This window comes from Equus quagga, chromosome 2 (genome assembly GCF_021613505.1).
Source record: "Equus quagga isolate Etosha38 chromosome 2, UCLA_HA_Equagga_1.0, whole genome shotgun sequence".
Classification (NCBI taxonomy): domain Eukaryota; kingdom Metazoa; phylum Chordata; class Mammalia; order Perissodactyla; family Equidae; genus Equus; species Equus quagga.
In genome coordinates, this window is record NC_060268.1 from 105,231,415 (window position 1) to 105,251,966 (window position 20,552).

Sequence of the window (20,552 nt, forward strand, 5' to 3'; positions counted from 1 at the left end):
ATCCAAATAAATCAGTTTCATTATGAGTTTGATTATTTGGTTATTTACAATAATTTTTCTTGTATAAATACTTTTTTAATAACACTGTTTAATTAATTTAATTCTACTCAGGAAAAATGATTGTCAGTATAAAGGTATTCTAAGGGCCCTGCTTCCCAGATGTAACCCATATAGCATCCAAACTTTCGGGAGGCCACTCACTTGATGGAAGCTTAGCTGAGGCTGATGCTAAACCCTGGGAAACAGCTGGCGGGCCACCCAGCAGACTCGGCAGCTCCAATGAGATCTGCAGGGGTACCAGAAGGCTCATTGAGGTGCTCCACAGGGCCTCTTTCTCCACACAAAGCCGAATGAACTGGAGAGTTCCGTTCCCCTTCCTCTGCTTCTATAAGAGATTGAATGTTGAACGGAGAAAGAGGCCTTCATCTTTCTGAAGACGTCTAAATATGCTCCTTCTGAGCAGGAGGAAAATCATTTACAGGAGGGAACAGCGAGAAATTAGTGAAAGAGTGATGCAATTAGGGGTTGAAGGCATGCTTTTTAAGGGGGGCTATATAGGCTAATGAAAAATATTTCCATCTGTGTTGAGTAGTTCAGTTTTTCCTCCCTTTTCAAGACAGCGTGTGCTTCAGACATTTAAAATCTAAAAACTAGATAGGCTGCTGAAAAATGGACCAAAACAAATTTATTGTATAAATAAATATGAATGGTTAGGGCATGCTTGATATATGCTTAGGACACTATGCTTTGTAAACCAAGACCGTGTAGAAATGTCTTGTTTTAAGTTTACCAAAGATTTTGGTTAAAGTTGAGTCTTTTTACTAATTTCTAAGTCACTGAGAGAGAAACCAGTTTAATTCAAGAAATCATATCATTATTGGGACACGTTTCTTTAAGCTTTAAATTCTTATAGAGAAGTGGTCATCATTTTAGAGACCTCAAGCTGTCTTTGCATTCCCAGTAATTAGCAGAGTGCCTTGCGTATGGGCACTGGTTAAACATTAGTTAAAAAAATTAACTGTATTGGACAACTTAACCATGAGAAAAAACAAAGGCATTTAGATTGTTTTATATAACTAAACTAATTTTATGTGAGACAATTCAGTTTCTGGATTTTTTTAAACAGTAAGCACTTGGTTTAGCAGCATAAAAGTCTTAAAACTTTTAACTTTTGGCTATGTGAAATATTTTCTAGTTAAGTTTCGTGCATTTTAATCATTCTAGCATGGGAATTTCAAATACTCAGATTTTAAAAATTTTGTCAGTGTTGTAACTTGTGAAGGGATTTAATTATGAAAAAGATGACAGGGATTAATTTTCTGGTATATGTTTAATATGGTTTTAAGCCATTGTGTTAGATAATCGAGTCACGTATCCAGTAGGTCTTCCAAAGTATGACTCCTATACCACTCCTGGAACATGATATGATTTTAAGTGGTATGTGGATGAACATTTCTTAATAATTATATGTTTTTAATGTGGATCTGAAAAAATATAACTCTAAGTAGCTTAGGTGAAAACAAAATAAAATAAATTTGATGTAGGTTAAAAAAATTTGGTTGAGGGGTCGGCCCTGTGGCCAAGTGGTTAAGTTCACGCACTGCACTTCAGCGGCCCAGGGTTTCGCTGGTTCGGATCCTGGGCGCGGACATGGCACCACTTACAAGGCCATGCTGAGGCAGCATCCCACAATGCCACAACTAGGAGGACCCACAACTAAAGTATACAACTATGTACTGGGGAGATTTGGGGAGAAAAAGCAAAAAAAAAAAAAAGATTGGTAACAGTTATTAGCTGTTATTTAAAAAAAAATTGGTTGAAAATTGACAACATGGGTGCATGTAACAAAAACCAGATGTGAGTGACAGTAGATGTGAGTGACTGAAATTTAGGAAATAAAAGTATATTCTCATTTTTCTTTGAAAATTACGTTGAACTTTTAAAATAGTTGAGGAAAATAAATTACATGGTTTAGAAAAACTATATAAGGATAAAAAATGAAAGTAAAAAACTTTACATAGACCTCCCCCCAATCTCTTTTAATAATTTCTACTTTAGTTTTTCTGATACTTATCAGCATAACACTAGCCAGTATATTTAGACGTTATTTTTGACATCCCTGTATTACAGGGGAGGAATTTAGTGTGATAACACATTACCTCAATAGTCGACTTCCCAATTTTTATTAGTGCTGTAGTCTGCTTGTGCTGCCGTATCAAAAACCACAGAGTGGGAAGCTTAAACAACAGAAGTTAATTTTCTCACAGTTCTGAAGACTAGAAGTCCCAGATCAAGGTCCAGCAGATGAGTTTCTGGTGAGATCTCTCTTCCTGGCTTTCAGAGAGCTGCCTTCTCATTGTGTCCTCAAATGTCCTCCCCCCAGTGTGTGCACACATAGAGCTCTCTGATGTCTCTTCTTATGAGGACACTAATCCTATGGGATGAGGGCCCCACTCTTATGACCTCATTTAATTTTAATTACTTCCTTACTCCAAATAAGTCACACTGGGGGTTAGGGCTTCAGCATATGAATGAGGAGGAGACACATTCATTTGGTCCATAAGAGTCAGTTAGTTATAGTAGTTATTTCAAATTCACGGACTCCTCTGCAGTGACCCTGGTCCATAGCTTTCACCTGAGCTATTGCGATAGCTTCCTAACTGGGCTCCTTGAATTAGTTCTCTGCCCTTCGTAAACCGTTTTCTACGCTTCAACTGTAGTGAGCTTGCAGAACCAAAAAATTGAGCATATCGAGGCTTGAAATATATCAGTGACTTCCTGTGTTCTTAGAATAAAGACCCAAATCCTTAACCCTTCTTCCTCGTGAGGCCCCTGTGGTCTGGCCCCCACCCACTTCTCCAGCCTCGTATTGCACTCTTTCCTCAGGCCTTCTGGGATTTGCCCATGCTGACTTTTAGTTTTCCTACCTGTCTCCTCTTGTTAACACCCGGGTGCTAACTCCATCATACTTCCTGATGTGTCCCTTTCTAAGTCAGTACCCTTCCTCTTCGTGCCATATTCTTTTCCCTCGTGGGATCTACCACAGTATTATTTTGACGTTTGTGTGATCCTGTGGCTTGCTCGTGATGTCAAGTCCATGAGAGCAGGAATTGCTCTCCTGTCCATCTACCTATCCTTGTTCCCGAGCATTGCATGTAAGCCCTCAATAAATATTTGTTGAGTGAATGAAAAAACTTTAAGAATGTAGTAAGTCTCTTCAGTGATCTATCAACTTTAAGTGTTACTAAACCTTTTCTGCCTTGTTTTTAGGCTGATTTAAAAATTGAGAGTAATAGTAAGTTAAAATATTAACATTTATAGAAATATTGTTGATTGAAGATCCAAATAGTGTGATAGAATGATATTTTCTTTTCCATAATCCAGTGTCACTAAATGTAGAGATAAAATGGATTTTCCTTTAATTCCTTCATTTGGTCAAAATTATGCCATAATTATTTTGTGTTTTATTCCTTTTTTACAGCTCATATTTTTGTTTGTTTCCAATTGCTTTTTTTTCCTTAATGTCATAAAGAAAATGTACTTGCATCTTATCATTAGATTAAGAATGTCCAAGTTCTTAATCATATAATTTGTTTATTGGGAATTTTTCTCCTTGAAGATATTCTTCACATAGTCACTTGCCTTCTGGTCTAATTTAGTCTGTTTTAACTATCTTTTATTTTGAAATACTTCAAATTTACAAAAAGTTGTAAGCACACAAAAAACTCCTGTAAGTCCTTTCACTCGGATTCCTTACCTATTAATATTTTATCATATTTATATTCCCTATGGGAGTATATCCATTATTGTTAGAATTTTTCTGAACCATTTGAGAGTAAGATGCAGACATGATGCCAATCCACCCATAAAACATTCCGTTGTGTTTCCCCTGAGCAAGGACACTCTCCTATACAACTTCCATGCAACCCGCCAAAAAACGAAATCAGTATCGATTGATACAATATTACCATCCAGGCTATAGACGCCATTCAAATTGCATCAACTTCAGCAGCAATGTTTCTTTCCTCTCTGGTTCAGGATCCTTGAGCAAACCTTCATAGCCTAGGAGATATAAACGTTGATATAGGAGATATAACGTATATGAAACTGTCCTTCATGTGCCCTCACACTTATATGGTGGTTTGGCTGGGTCTAGAGTCTTTCCCTCAAAAGTTTGAAGACTGACTTCTATATATACTGTGTTGCTGATGGAATCAATGCTGATCTAATACTTCTATCTTTGTTAGTAAGGTGGTTTGTTGTTTTCTAGAGATTTTAAAGCTTTTTCTCGTAGTTTTTGGACATCTGAAATGTCATTCATTTTTCATCAATTTTTCTTGACCTTTGGGGTGTCTGTTCTGAAGTCTCGACATTTTCTACAGCTCAGGGATTTTTTTTCATTAGAAAAAAATTGATCTCTCCATTGCCTCTGTTCTCTTATTATGTAAATTTTGTTAGATGTTTGGTACCCTAGACAGATCTTCTATTTGTGGAGTTTCTTTTCATTTTTAATAATTTGAAAAATTTAAAACAGGGCTGGCCCAGTGGCGTCATGGTTAAGTTCTCGTGCTGTGCTTCAGTGGCCCGGGGCTCACTGGTTCGGATTCTGGGCGTGGACCTATCCACTGCTTATCAAGTCATGCTATGGCAGGCATCTCACATATAAACTAAAGGAAGATGGTCACAGGTGTTAGCTTAGGGCCAATCCTCCTCAGCAAAAAAGAGGAAGATTGGCGGCGGATGTTAGCTCAGGGCTAATCTTCCTCAAAAAACAAGCAGACAAAACAAAAATGTAAAACACATACAGAAACGTGAATATACACAAAATACATACAGCACAATGACTTATCACAAAGCAAATCTCTCTGCAACCCTTGCCCAGGATAAGAAATATGAAACATTGCCAGCAGCCCAGAGCCCATTCCTACTTGCTACCCTTTCCCAGTCACTACCCCCCCTCTATAAAGGTAACACCATCCTAACTTTCTGTGATAGTTATTTTCTTGCATTTCTGTATGGTTTGACCACCTAAGCATGTAACCCTGCAGTTCTGCCTTAGAAAACAAAAACCTTTACCTAGTGGAATTGGTTGATGTGTATTATTCTCTATCTGGCTTTTTTCATTCAGTGTTGATTTGTGAGATTTATTTGTGTTGCATGTAGTTGCGCTTAATTTTTATTGTGGTATTGTATTCTTTTGTATGACTGCTACAATTCATTCCTCCATCCACTGTTGGTGGACATTTGGGTTGTTTCTAGTTTTAGATATTATATATGATGCTGCTATGAACTTTTGTGCACATGTCTCTTGGAGCACATGTATACACATTGCTTTGGGGTCTGTACCTAAGAGTAGAATTGCTGGATCACAGGATGATCATTGTCTTTGCTCATCCTACTAGGTGATACTAACAAATTTTCCAAAGTGGTGGGTTTTTTTTTTTTTTTTGTGAGGAAGATTAGCCCTGAGCTAACATCTGCTGCCAATCCTCCTCTTTTTGCTGAGGAAGACTGGCCTTGAGCTAACATCCGTGCCCATCTTCCTCTACTTTATATGTGGGACACCTGCCACAGCATGGCTTGACAAGCAGTGTGTAGGTCCGCGCCCAGGATCTGAACTGGCGAACCTCAGGCCACCGAAGCAGAACGTGCAAACTTAACCACCGTGCCCCCGGGCTGACCTTCCAAAGTGATTTTTCCCAACTTAGCTCTACTCATAACAGTTTGAGTGTCCTCCCTGTTTCACGTCTTTACTTGTGCTTACTATCTCTCCTTTAGTCATTCCAGTGACTGGCCTCTGTTGACAACTTCTCACCTTTTCCTGCCCTCCTCAGCCTCCCTTCCCACCAGCTCCAAGTTACTTTTCTTTGAAGCTTTAGGGGTTGGGGAGAGGTTGAGAGTAAGATGCCAGCTTTGGGGGAGGAGAGGGTCTCCCTTGGATGACACTGAGCTTTGACTTCTGCCTCCCTGGCCCTGCCTGCGAGGCCATCAGTTTGGCACTCAGTACAAGCAGCATTTCAAGGCTCTGCTTACCTCTTTGCATGCGTGCTTTCACTTTGATTTTAGCCCAGTGATTCTTGAGCATCTTGCCAGTTCTTTGATTCTTTAAGAATATATACTTCTAGAATTCTTATCCGGCAGTTTCAGCTTGAGGAGTGGCTCAAATACCGTAGTCAGCTTTATTTCTGGAATCTGAAATTTTTGTTTTTAATTGAATTTTTTCAATTCATTTTCTTGGATTGTTAGTCTTCATCTCTTTTGTGATGTTGATTTTTTTCAAATATTTGATGATTTTGTACATGGCTGTGAAGTAAGAATGTGACTGATTAGCTTGGGTAGGGGCCAAGGATAAAAGTGGAAGTATTGCTTAATTTATGTGTATTTGGTAATTGTGCTTTATCAGGTAATCCTCTTTTGCAAACCATTCATTTAAATATTTATTGAATGCCTCCCATGTGCAAGGAATTGTAATTAGTTCTTTGGAATATAGGTGAACTAGATAGGTGGAGATTTCATTACAATTCAGGTAGACTGTAAACAACTCACCATGTCATTATTATAATTGTGATAAATATTATAAAGGAAAAGTACATGGAGCTATGCAAGTACGTGACAGAGGCACCTGATCTACTCCAGTGCTCTTTAAGTTTGAAACCTCTCAAAGAGTAACAAGTGATAATTAGCTAGAAATGGGGGGAAATGATGAGAGAAATGCCTAGGAGAAAATATGTATATATTCTCATAAAGACTTTTTTCCTAGTTGGGCTTTGCCTCTTTATTCAGGAAGGGACGCCCTGCTCAGAGACCTTGACCAGAACCCTATTACAAGAGGAGCGGGGAGGTCAAGATCTTAGGCTTTCCATTCTAACAGTTTCAAGCAAGGAAGAAAAAGGTTGGAAATGGAGATTGAGTCAGCTACCTACAGTGTCTGCTACCAGTGAATGATTAGATTCCAAAAGAGATGAGGTTTATTGACGTAGAAGGAAAATATTAAGGACAAAATCGTAATGAAGAGAATGCAGGACACTAGATCAGCCCAAAAGCTCATGTCTGCTCAGGAAGAGAATCAAGCATGTTGTTGTATACATTGAACAGGAAATAAAGAATAAGGTTGAGATTGTAGTCTATATAGTATTTTTTTTGTTGTAATCATTCTTAATATTTAAATATCTTCAGCCCTATTTTACCAAAACCAATGTTTGCCTATAGAAATACTTACAGCAGATGTTTAAAACTAAGTCACTAAGGGAAGAAAAGGATTGATAAAAGATAAAATGAGTACCAATAGACTTAAGTCCTGAAAAAGTTACAGGTAGAATCAAAAAATAAAATCCAACACTTTGCTGTATAGGAAATACCTGAAGTAGAACATGTACATAAATATTAAGGCAATCTTTCACTTTTAGCTCTTTTTATTGCTTGATAATATTTAATTGTATGGATATATTTCATTGCTGTGTCATCTGAAAGGGCCCAGAAGCAACAACGTTCTAGTAGTAATGAACACACCTAGCAGCCAGATCTTGACTTCTAATACCATACTTCCTTGGAGAAATAGCTGATTCTAGGACTGGAACGGGAAGTATGTAAGACTTCTCGTAGAGCCAGAAAGTAAGGAGATACTGACAAAACCCCAAAAACCCACACCAAAAATCTACAATAATGATGGGACATGTCAGAAGGACACAGCAGGCAACTGCAAGAGCTTCCAGTGGGCAAAGCTCGAAGAATTTGAGCAAGAAAATCAAGTAGTGTTAGGTTATAACTCCAAGTGCAAAATAAATATCTGAGTCTTTACTTATATAAATAAATGAGTAGATAAATTTTAAAATGATGGAGAAGAGACATATCCTCCCCACAGAAGAATTATGTAGACAGTCCGTCCTCGAGGAGGAGGGGCATAACTCCCCAGGTCTTAACTGTGGTCTCTGCTTGGTGACTTCCTTCCAAGGAGTACAGTACGGAAAGCGGGAAAAAGTACTTTACAGTGGAGAAAGCTGACAAGCACTACCTCAGCCAGGTGATCAAGGTCAACAGCAACAGTGATCTGTCGTGCAGTATGTACCGTTGATATGATGTAGTGAGAATGTCACCGTATGTCTGTGATCTTCCTCTCAAGAACCCACAGCCCCAACCATGAGAAAAACATTAGACAATTCCCAGTTGAGGGCCATTCTACAAAATACCTGACTTATACTCCTAAAAACTGTCAAGGTCATCAAAAACAAAGTTTGAGGAACTTTCACAGCCAATAGGAGCCTAAGGAGATGTGATGACTACATGTAATGTGTCCTGGATGGGATCATGGAACAGAAAAGGGATCTTAGGTAAAAACTAAGGAAATCTGAATAAAGCACAGACGGACATCAATATACTATACTAATGTAAGATATTAATAGGGGAAACTGGGTATGACATATGGGAACTCTGCACTAGTTTTACAAATTTTCTGTAAAATCTGAAACTATTTAGATTAAAATCTAAATCTAAAACAATTCTAAAAAACAGTTTATGTAAAAAAAAACTTTAAAAAGATATATGCAGAAAGAAGTGGAATAGACTAGGTAGTTAAGTGCCTTAATTGCAGACATAACATGACAAGTCAACAGTGAAAAACAAGATGGATTTAACATTTTTGTAGAGAATAAAATGGGACAAATAATAGGGAATGTATTTTTTCTCGAGTATTGATTGCTCTAAAAATTTCATTTTGGGGGCAAGAAAATCGATGTAAAACATAAAAAGTAGAAAATTTAAACACTACATTCTTAGAACTACCGTGTGGTAAAATGCTGTCATTAAACTGTCACAATAATTGAAGACTTACAAATTCTTCACACTTAAAAAATTCTACGGACATGGCACCACTTGTCAAGCCATGCTGAGGCGGCATCCCACATGCCACAACTAGGACGCACAACTAAAAATACACAACTATGTACTTTGGGGCTTTGGGAAGAAAAAGAAAAAAAAATCTTAAAAAAAAAACAAACCAGCTTTCTCTGAACAGGAAGTTCTTTCTCAAAAAAAAAAAAAATCCTAGAATATATTATTTTGCGAACTAGCACTTATAAATAGTACTTACTAAAATTTGCACAACACAGTCAAAGCTGTAATTATCAGAAAATAGTGCTATATTTTTTCAAGAAAAAAGGCAGAAGTGTCTATGTTATCAAGAAAGAGAAAAACACAAACTATACCTAATCTAAAACTTGGGAAAAGAACTCAGAAAGCCAAAGGAAAGGAGAAAATGGAAATTGGGAAAAGAATAATGTCAATATTGGAAATTGAATAAACTTGCACCTATCCTGAAACGTCAGTCCTATGGGATTAGGGCTCACCCTAATGATCTTATTTTGCTTTAATTACCTTTTTAAAGGACCTTTCTCCAATACACTCACATTCTGAGGTACTGGGGCTTTGGATTTCAACATATAAATTTTGGGGGAGACATAATTAAGACCATAACAGATGTTATATTATGCTGTGGTAACAGATTGACCGCAAAAGCTCAGTGGTTTAACTCTACAAAGTTTATTCCTCATCCATGCAAAATCCAGTAAGCCAAGCAACTTCCCATGGCAGCTGCCTGAGGAGACAACTCAGTGATTCAGGCTGTTGCCATGGTGTGGATTCACCAGTGCAACATGTGGTCTCCAAGACTGCTACAGCAGGGGAAGAGAGAGCTGGAGGGTTGCACATTGGCTCTTCAATGCTTTTGCCTAGAAGTGTATATGTACCCTTCTGCTCACAGCCCATGGGTCAGAGCTAGTCAAATGGCCCTACCTAATTGCCAGAGTTATGGGGGTGGGGAATGGATATTTAATGAGCCGTAAATGTCTCTGCCACAGATGGTAATAAGTGCTAAGAACAAAAACCAAGCAGAGTAGGGTGACACAGATAGGAGGGTGGTTTTAGAAAGGGTGGTCAAAGGCAGCCACTATGAGAAAGTTACATTTAAGTAAAGTCACAAAAGAAGTGAGAACCTGGTAGAAGGTGTTTTTTGCCTGAGGAAACCAAGAAATAGCAAGGAAGCCAGGTGGCTGGAGCAAAGCACATGAGGGGGACAAAGGGGCTACCTCATGGAGGACTTCATAGGCAAGAACTTTGGATGTTTTTCTGAATTGGGAAAATATTGGGGCTTTACACAATCAGACTTAAGTTTTGAAAAATCACTCTGGTGATTGCGTAGGAAAGAGACTGTAGGAGGCAAGCCTGGCAGTCTGAAGACACATGCAGTCATCCAGGAGCTGGGTTGCAGCACTCTCCTGGATGATCTTCACCCCCTCTCTCCTCAAACCCTCTCCTCGCTCTCAACGTCTTATTTTATTAAGCTATGAACAATAAGCAAAGAGATTCCACATGGGTCTAACAACAAATCTACCAAGCCATCTGTCTCTGTGCCTGCCCACTCCCCTTGTTCACCTGTCTGAATGACCCCACCAACCTCCTCAAGATTTCCTTCCTACAGTTGTCACACTCTTCTGCATCGGTATTTCCTCAACACCGGACCATTACTATTAGTGTGTAAATATTTAAACAGAAAACCTTGACCCCTACATCCCTTGCCTGCTGGTGTCCCATTCCTCTGCTCCTCTTCACAGCAAAAGGAAATAGATCTACTTGCTGTCCCCATTTATCGTCTCTACACTCAGGCTTGTATCCCTACCACTTTATTTTAATTGCTCTGTTCTCACGGTCTCAGTGATCTGTACCCTGCTGAATCCAAAGGTTGGTTCTCATTTTACTCCACCTCTCAGTGGCAAGTGACACACTTAGGCACTTCCTTCTCCCTGAAACATTTTCTCCCCTTACCTTTTAAGACTCCTCTGTTTTGTTTCTCCTCTTACCTCTCACTGCTTCTACTAAATCTTCTTTCCTAGTCTTACTCTAAAGTGCCACATGACTAGCCTTTGGATCTCTTTTTTTTCCCCCTGCAATTATGCAATTAATGTCCTAGGTCAGTGACATTCAGTGATTTTTGAACTGTAGGCCACAACCATTACTTGGTTAAAAAAATCAATTGAATTGGGAGTAGAAGTTTTTAAAAATGGAACAGAGTAAAATAGAAGAGAAGGAAATAGAGCATTACACACAAGGAGGGTAAATTTACTTCTGGAAACTTAAAAGTTATGTAAATGTGTTTGGTCAGTATGTAAAACGTATTTTGTATCCTAGGTTGAGGTCAGAAGGTATGAAAGTTACTGTGATCTCAGAGATCTTGTGGCTCTAAATACCAGTGGCCAATCAATTTATTTCTCTAGATCTCTCCTCGGAATTCCAGTGTCTTCCATCCAGTTGCTAACTGCACATCTCCATTTGGATATTAATAGGTATGTAAAATTTAGCATGTCCAAAATCAAATTCTTGATTCCCCCCCCAAAATACAGCACATATCCCTTCTTCTCCATCTAAATGACAATTCCATTCCTTTGATTGTATAGGCCAAAAACCTAAGAGTCATCCTTCACTCTGTTCTTTCACATCCACCTCTCACCAATCAGCAAATATTGTTAGCTCTACTTTTGAAATATACCAAGTACTATGTGAAGGAAAATTGTTACCAGTGTACCATAAGAATGCCAAAATCAAGAAAGAACATGGGGCCGGCCCCGTGGCCGAGTGGTTAAGTTCATGCTCTCTGCTTTGGCAGCCCAGGTGTTTCGCCAGTTCGGATCCTGGGTGCAGACATGGCACTGCTCGTCAGGCCACGCTGAGGCGGTGTCCCACATGCCACAACTAGAAGGACCCACAACTAAAAATACACAACTATATACTGGGGGGCTTTGGGGAGAAAAAGGAAAAAATAAAATAAAATCCTTAAAAAAATAAAGAAATAGATATAGTGAAACCCCATTATTATTATTATTAATAAAAAGGAAAAAGTACTTAGACTTGGAATCAGGAAACGTAAATGCAAGGCTGGCTGTACCACACCATAGCTTTGCAGTACCTTATAGGCTGTTGTTCACCTCTTAATTTGTTTGCAGGTCCCGCATTATTCCTTTCATTCATCATTTTAGTGGAAACACTAGTGTAACCACTGCATTAGATGGAATGCCATTATCGAGTCCTATACATTTGCAGTATATCTTCTCATATGTACCTATGCATTTTGTTGTTTGCAGTGAAACCCAAACTAAAAAACTAGAAATGGTTAGATGTGTTTAGCCATTTGGTGGACAGTCAGGCTTTGACTGGCTCTTGGGGTAACACTGGTCACCAGGTTCAGGCCTGACTTCTTTCCCACAAACTCTAGGAGAGGGCAGGCAATTTCCTTATGTGGGCTGAGGCAATGGAAAGGTAGTAGATTAGGAGTCCCCATCACGACAAACAGGATTTGGAATTAACCTGCTGCCACAAGGTCAATACTCCCCTTGGAGTGAGCACCTGGTCACCTGAGCACTCCCCTGGTCACCCGTGAGCAATTCCCTTACTCACAGCCTTCCACTCCAAGTGCAAAGACTTCCCAGTTCCTTGCTGGCAGTCCTACCCTCAACTCCAGTCCACGTGGCAAGAATCCAGACTCAGGACCTGGACACCCTCAAGTTGTCAGCTCTCTTTCCCTCAGGACTCTGAACTCCTATACTACCATAGGCCGACCTCGTTTTATTGCGGTTCACTTTATTTCGCCCCCCAGATGTTGTGTTTTTTACTAGACCCTCCACCAACAAACAGATAACTCACTGAAGGCTCAGATGGTGGTTAGCATTTTTTAGCAATAAAGTATTTTTTAATTAAGGTATGTACATTTTTTTTAGACATAATGCTATTGCACACTGAATAGCTATAGTAAAGTGTAAACATAACTTTTATACGCACTGGGAAACCAAAAAACTCGTGTGACTTGCTTTATTGCAATATTTGCCTTATTATAGTTGTCGGAACTGAATGTGAAATATCTCTAACACCCTCTTGCCAAAGGCCACATATAGTTAACATTTACTGAGCACTGTGTGTGTTGGGCACTTGAATGTGTTATGCCAGCATTATTTCATTTCACCTTCATAACTATTATATTCAAAAGATATTTCTTTTAGCTAGATGAAGAAAGAGGCTCCAAAGGGTTAAGTAAATTGCCTAGACAGTAATGGCTGCGCCAGGACTCACCCTAGCATTGCCTCCATGAGTACTGCCTAACTCAGAGATCCTTCTGGATCTACCAAAGTTCTTTGCCACTTCCTACAGAAGGACGGCAGGATTCCACACCTACAGATCAACCAACTTCTTAGCTTCCTAGGCATGGTCTAGTCATAAGGTATACCAATGGAAGATACTCTTCTTGCCTTCATCAAACATCGGCTGCCAGAAGCAGCAGAAAATGTCAATCAGGTTGTGGCAACTGACCTTGCCTATTTTGTGTAGTAAAAGATGAGAAAAGTGTCACTGTATTTTGTACTCTTTGTAATGTTGCATTGTAGGTGTGTTATAGAAATGAAGAGGATGTTGGACCTTGTTGTATTGACCTGGAGGATATTTTAAACTCACTATTTTGACCCTGTCAATTTGCTCTTAGCCACACACGCAAAGTGATCAGAATTGTATGGGGAACTTAATTCTTCAATAGATCACTCCTGGACAACAGAACAATTCTGGAATATTTAAGAGTATTTGCTCACAATCCACTCATGAATTTACTAAGAAATAATACAAACTGTTAGTCTTTTATGCAACTTATAATGAATATTATGGGAGAAATTGGCAGTGGCTGAAACTTTACTTCTGCAAAGTTTGATCTAGGAAAACTGGACTTGGGAGAAACACTCACTAAAAACAAAGTGACAGAGCTATGATCAGGAAAGTTTGACGTGGACAAAAGCTGAACGCTGAATCAAATATTTACTTAGATATGTTTGTCTTTACACGTACAAAGACTAATCCCCTTGAAAATCATAATAAAGTATAATTTAAAAGAAAAGTTGGAAGTCCCATAAGCCTTCCTCACACTTTGTGACGGGGATGGGGAGGTAGGCTGTGGGCACAGCCATTCACTCCAGATTAGGGAGTTAAAGCAGACACAAGTGTTCATTAAGGCAAACAAAACCATTATTGCTTATTCTGCTCTCCCTGCGTGTGCTAGCTTTGGGTAAGGAAGTATTTTACATTTTTTCCTCCAAGTTCAACATCCTAATTCCAGCCCGATTTCCCTTCTCCTTCCAAAACACTAACAAGAAATACGGTCAGGCCCGGTGGTCACTCAAGTTTGCATGAAGCCGGGGTGGCGGGAGCGCGGCCCCTTCCTCGCCCGCCTCGGCCAGGCGCGCCAGTTCCCGCTTCCGCCCCGCCGAGAGGCGCGAGCGCCGAGGGACCGCGCCACCGCCGTCGTCGCCGGGCAACGCCTCCGCCCCGCCCCCGGCGAGCACGTGACGCGCGCGTCACGTGACGGCCCAGTCGGCTTCCTCGGGCGGAGGGGTGCGGAGGGGTGCGTACAGGCCCGCGGCCCCAGCGGCGGCCCTGCTGCGTCCGCGTCTCCGGCATGCGCCAGGCGGGCTGGGGCGGCCAGGCCGCGAGCTCAGCGCCCACCTGAGGTAACTCCCGCAGCCTCGGGCCGTGCGTGCCCCACGCCGCGCGCAGCCGCCGCCGCCGTCCGCCGTCGAGGCCGCCCGAGCCCCCGGCCCGGCAGGGGGTGTGGCTGCTGCTGCGCGGCCCGCGACAGGTGGGTCGGGCGGGGCGGCTGCCGAGGCCCGGTGGGCCCGGGTCCCGCGCGGAGCGTCCGAAGAGCGGCAGCGCCCCCGGCCGTGGGCCCGCCCGCCCGGGCTCCAGGCCGCCCTTGGAGCCGGGCCGCGGAGGCCGTCGGGCGCCGAGGGCCCCGGGCTGCCGGCGGGGAGTCCCGGCGATCGCGTCCGGCGGGGCTGCGAGACCTGGGGCCCGTGGGCCCTCGCCCTGGCCTGAGTTTCCGCATCTGTAAAATGACAGCCCGGCCTCGGTGACCGGTGAGGACTGCCGCTTCCGACGTGGGGATCTCGAGAGAGATCTGCGGGCGCTGGAAGCTGCCGCAGGGAGAGCCTAGGTAGAGACTGTGTCTTCATTGCCGAGTTTCTGCCTGTCTTTTCATCTGACAAGACTTGGATTCTTGTTCACCGGGCTCAAGTTTGTAATAGAAAACATAGTAGAGAGAGTCACAATGGATTATGTTGCTGTTTTTTCCCCAGGCTTTTTAAATGCAACGGGACCTTCTTTTTTAAAACCTTATCTGGAAGCCCATTTTGTAAAAAGGAGAAAAACGGAGCCTTTTTCGGGCCCTCCCCCCGCATCACCCCAAGGGCCCCCGGGGATCAGAGGTTGAGAAGCGCTGTCAGAGTTGAGGAAATGTTTTGTGTTTGTTAATTTGATGGGATTCGGCAGAGGCATCCTTTGCGTATGTAGAGTTTTATTTTTCTTTTTATTTTGTCTGTCATGCAGTTAGACATTTAGCATATTTCTTATATATACTGGAAAAAGGCCCCAAAATTTCCTAAAGAGAGCTTTCTCTTTGCATCTTTTCTTGCATCGCAGTCCCTGGGGGAGTACGTGTGTGTTAACAGTGAGACCTCAGGCCTCAGGGCTGGTTTAGTTGCTCAGGCACCGAATGAGAGTGGAAGACTTTTTGCAAGACTTTTGAGACCAACTGAATGAATTAGGACATTTCCTCTCAAAAATACGAAAGTTGGAAGAGTGTGTGACCTAAAATCGTTAGGGTCATGGAATAATGTGAACATACTCCAAATTTTGAAGCAAGAGAATTTTGAGAGAACTGACTTGAGCAGAAAAGGTGGTCCCGTTTTCTACAGGGAGTGGACATATAAACAGAATGAGGTGGTGGTGTGTAGGCCAAAACAGTTTTCAGGAGGATTTTGTGTGTGTGTGTGTGTGTGTGAGGAAAATTGGCCCTGAGCTAACATCTGTGCCAGTCCTCCTCTATTTTGTGTGTGAGATGCTGCCACAGCATGGCTGATGAGTGGTGTGTAGGGCATGCCTGGCAAATCCTGGGCTGCCCAAGTGGAGCAGGAGAACCCACTACACCCTCGGGGGGCCCCTTGGATTTTCTTTTTTTTAAGTTGAGAAATGTTCAGTTTCCTAATTTGTTCTTTTTGAAGACCAGAGTTGATCAGAGTTTTACTGAAACTTGAAGTTTGATATTGAAAGAGGAAAACTATACTCTCTGACGACTTGTCCACTTGTGCTTCTGTGAGGTGAGACAGCATTGGAGGTTGAAGGGACTAGGAGTGGAACCCAAGGTGACCTCGTGGAATATGTTTTCTCTTTTCACAACAGACTCACTTCCTTGATCTTTGGTTTAGTTTAGGCAAGTCACTTCCCTTCCTCTGGTCTCAGTTTCTGCTACAAAGTGAGGAAATTGGATTGATTACTGCTCCATCTTTTGGCTTCGGTTAGGGTTGCCAAAGAAAATACAGGCCAACCAGTTAAATTTGAATTTCAGATAAACAGTGAATAATTTTTTAGTATAAGTATTGCATAGGGCATGCTTTACTTAAAAAATTGTCTGTCTGAAGTTCAAGTTTAACTGGGCCTATTTTTATTTGCTAAATCTGGCAACCCCAACATTTCTGTCTCAAGTTAGCTCCAGGAAGAAATTATAGATGCATAGACAGGAATGAAGTGATTCAACCAGTCAAGCCCCCCTATTGTTTTCAGTAGTAGTGTCTAGTTCTTAAGGAATAGCTCTTTCACTTGTGGTCTCTCTCTGTCTTTCCCCCCACTATTTAGCAGTTGCTTTTCTGCCATAATCACATAATGTTTAGATTTATACTTTTGGTGGTAAACAAAATAACTGAAAGCAAAAAAAAAAAGTTGCCCAAATTTCTAAAAGTAACAAATTTGAGTCTTGAAATGGCGTATCCTTTTTTTTTCAGTAAATACTTTGCTGAAGTATTTGTGCAGTAGTTTTGCGATTGTCTTCAAGACATTTGCTAAAGCAGTGGACTGTTCTGATGGCAAATAATCTTTCAGAAAGTTCTTAAGCCTTTTGATTCGGCCCCCTGTAAATAGGGAAAATGAGCAGTGTATGCCTGTAACATTTTATATTTTAACTGACTGTTGTCCATCATGTCTTCGATATATTTTGAAGAGTTTCAATGTTCAAATTCTTTTTCAAGGAGTGTAATTTCTGATTCCTCATTTTTGAGATTTTTTTTTTTTAACTAGGCCAGATCCAGTTTCTTTACTCGCCCTGAATTGCCTGAATTTTCGAATTTATTATTCTTTCAATAGTCAACAAAAAGCTGAGTGCCTTCTATGAGCCGGGCTGATGTCATCAGTGTTGTAGTTCTCCAGGTGCTTGTCTCTGCTAGAGGAGTTAAATCACACGCAAGCCAAGGATAATGTGACGAAGGTCTTGAAGTGACACAGATGCTCTGGGGACTGAGAGGAGGATGAGCTCCCGTCACATGATAGACTGAATGGCAGAACGTCCTGGAAGAGGTCGTAATTAATTGAGGTCATGGTGGTAAAGTAAAGCTGGGGTCAGGAAGACAGGTTTACAGAAAGGTAGGAAGAAGCTGGAAAGGTCAGGGAATCCATCCTTTCAGTGCTACCAAGCATATGCTTTGTTGGATTAAAAATAGTTGAAAATACTGTTTCCATGTAGTTTTTGGTTCACTATGATTCTTATCTGCATTAATTATATTGGGATGGACCTTCTTCAGTGTGTATCTGTATTGGAAAGATCTTCAGCTGTCAGTGTAAGTCTTTGCAAAAATGTGTATGAAATACTTCACACATACGCAGATGTGTAATTTGCATATATAAAGCTCAAAATAGAATATTCCCCACGTCATTGAAACCTGGGTGCCCCTTCCTGGTTAGACTGCCCTTCCTTCCTCTCGGAAGTAACCACCGTCCTGAACTGTATGTCTACTATTTCTTTGCTGTTCTTGGTGATCTTACTTTATATGTATACATCCCCCCAAAACATTGTTTACTTTTGCATGCTTTTGAACTTTATGTAAATGGCATCATGCTATGTGGATGGTTTTTTCTGTGACTTTTTTTACTTATAATTAGATTACTATTATATCTTACGCAGATTTATTTTATTTTTTATGGCTTTAGCAAAGGCACTCAAAAAATAATGATTGAGGCAAACTCACTTCCCTAGAAGGCAACCTCTTCTTATTGAAACCATGTGAAAGGAGGTTAAAAAAAGATTTTTGTTCTTTTCCTTTGAATATTTCTTTATTTCACTGGAAGAAAGATTGTATAACTATGGATCATGAATTCACAGTGAGTTTCGAAATTTGCTTTTAAAAATGAAGGTATGTTTCAAAAGTTTTAAGGGTTCTCCCTGTCCTTTTTCTTACCTTTTTAAAAAGATGTATGTTTATTAACATACAAAGATATCTGAAATATTGTTGTATGAAAAAAGCAGACCGTAGAAGTGTCCTCTTATGTTTTCTATAGTTTGAGCTCTTATATTTAGGTCTATGATCTAGTTTTAGGGGCTGAGTGTGTGGTGTGAGGGATGGCTTTAGGTTCATTATTTTCCTTTATGGATACACAGTTTTGGTATCATTTGTTGAAAGATTATCCTTTCCCTACTGAATGTATTGTCCTTTCTCTATCCTTTGCCCATTGAATGACCTTAGCATTTTTGTTGGAAATCATCTGATGATATATGTGTGAGTCTGTTTCTGGACTCTTTCTTCCGTTGATTTGTTGTATGTCTGTCCTTATGTCAGTACCATACTGTCTTTTTTTTTACTATAGCTTTATGTATGGTTTGAAATTGGTTATTATAAATCCTCCAAGTTTGTTCTTTATTTTCAAGGGTCCTTTGTATTTTTATAAATAATTTAAACTCAGCTTGTTAGTTTCAACAAACTCATTGGGATTTCAATTTGGATTGCCTTGACTCTGTAGATCAATTTGTGGAAAATTGCTTTCTTAATATTGAACCTTCCAATCTGTGAATGAGGTCTATCTCTCCATTTAATTATTTAGTTTCTTGCAACATGTTTTTTTAGTTGTGTAGTGTACAGGTCTTAGAAATATTTTGTCAAATTTGTATTTTAACATTTTATGTTTTTTGATATTATTATAAAGGGGATTTTTAAAAAATCATTTTCCACTTGTTTATTGTTAATATGTAGAAATACAATTGTTTTTTTTTATGTTACCTTTGTATCTTGTAGCCTTTCTAAATTCATTTATTCTAATAGTCTTTTGGTTAGGTTTTTAGGATTTTCTACACATACAATCATTGAATAAAGACAATTTTACTTCTTTCTTTCTACTCAGTATGCCTTCTCTTCCTTCCTTCCATACTTTCTTTTGCCCTCTGTACCTCCTTTTTCCTTCCTTCCTTCCTTTTTTTCCCTTATTGGACTGCTTAGGATCTAGAATCCAAGATTATGATAGAAATGGAAAGCAGACTTTTGTGTTTTGTTCCCAGTCTGAGAGGCAAAGCATTCAGTCTTATACATGATACAAAAAGCACTAACTATAAAATTTTTAAAATGTTAATTTAGACTTAATAAAAATTTAAAACTTGTGCACTTTAAAATGCACCGTTAAGAAAAAGAAAAGATATGCTACAGATTGGGAGCAAATGTTTGCAATTTGTATATCTGACAAAGGACCTTTATCCAGTGTATACAAAAAACCTCTATAAATCATTAATAAGAAGGCAGACAACTCAAATTACAACATCCATAGAAGATTTGGACAGACAATTTCACAAAAGAAGATATTTGAATTTTCAATAGGCACATTTAAAATTCTCAACAAATTTAGTCATTTAGGGAAATACAAATCACAATTACAAACAGCTCTTTGCCTACAAGAATGATTGAAGTTGAAAAGATTGACAATATCGAGTGTCGATGAGGGTGTAGAGCAACCAGAACTTACAGAAGTTGCTAGTAGGCGTGTGTTCATGACACAGACTCTGGGAAACAGTTTGGCAGCTCCCTCTTAACTTAAACATACACTTATATGACCCAGCAATTCCATCCCTGCTTATAAAATAAAAACTTATGTCACAAATGACTTACATGAGTGGTTAAGTTCGTATGCTCTGCTGCAGGCAGCCCAGTGTTTCCTTGGTTCGAATCCTGGGTGTGGACATGGCACTGCTCATCAAACCACGCTGAGGCGGTGTCCCACGTGCCACAACTAGAAGGACCCACAACAGGAAATATACAGCTATGTACCGGGGGGCTTTGGGGAGAAAAAGGAAAAAAAATAAAATCTTTAAAAAAAATGCAAAAGAAAACTTATGTCGCAAATGACTTACATGCCAATGTTCAGACATCAAAACTGGAAATAGCCAAAACGTCTATCAACAAGTACACGATGGAATACTACTCAGCAGTGAAAAGGGAACTACTGATAATGTCATGACGTGAAATTAAAAAACATTACACTGAGCAAAAGAAGCCAGACACAAAATACTGCATACCTTCTAATTCCATTCACATTCATCCTAGACCCAACAAAAGTAATCTATAATAAAGCAGATTAATAATTGCCTGGTGTCAGAGGTGGGGGTAATTGACTGCAGAGGGACAAGGGGGAACTTTTTGCTGTGATAGAAATCTTCTCTGTGAGTTTGT

At 40.1% G+C, this 20,552-nt stretch overlaps 1 protein-coding gene across 1 annotated transcript in view; it reads left to right on the forward strand.

The window, feature by feature from the left end:
* Positions 1-14,410: 14,410 nt before the first annotated feature.
* The window catches only part of MARCHF8 (membrane associated ring-CH-type finger 8), a 113,196-nt gene continuing 107,054 nt past the window's right edge, over positions 14,411-20,552 (forward strand). The window contains exon 1 of the mRNA XM_046653665.1: positions 14,411-14,656. The gene's annotated coding sequence lies outside the window, so the exon portion shown is untranslated. The remainder of the gene's footprint in view (positions 14,657-20,552) is intronic.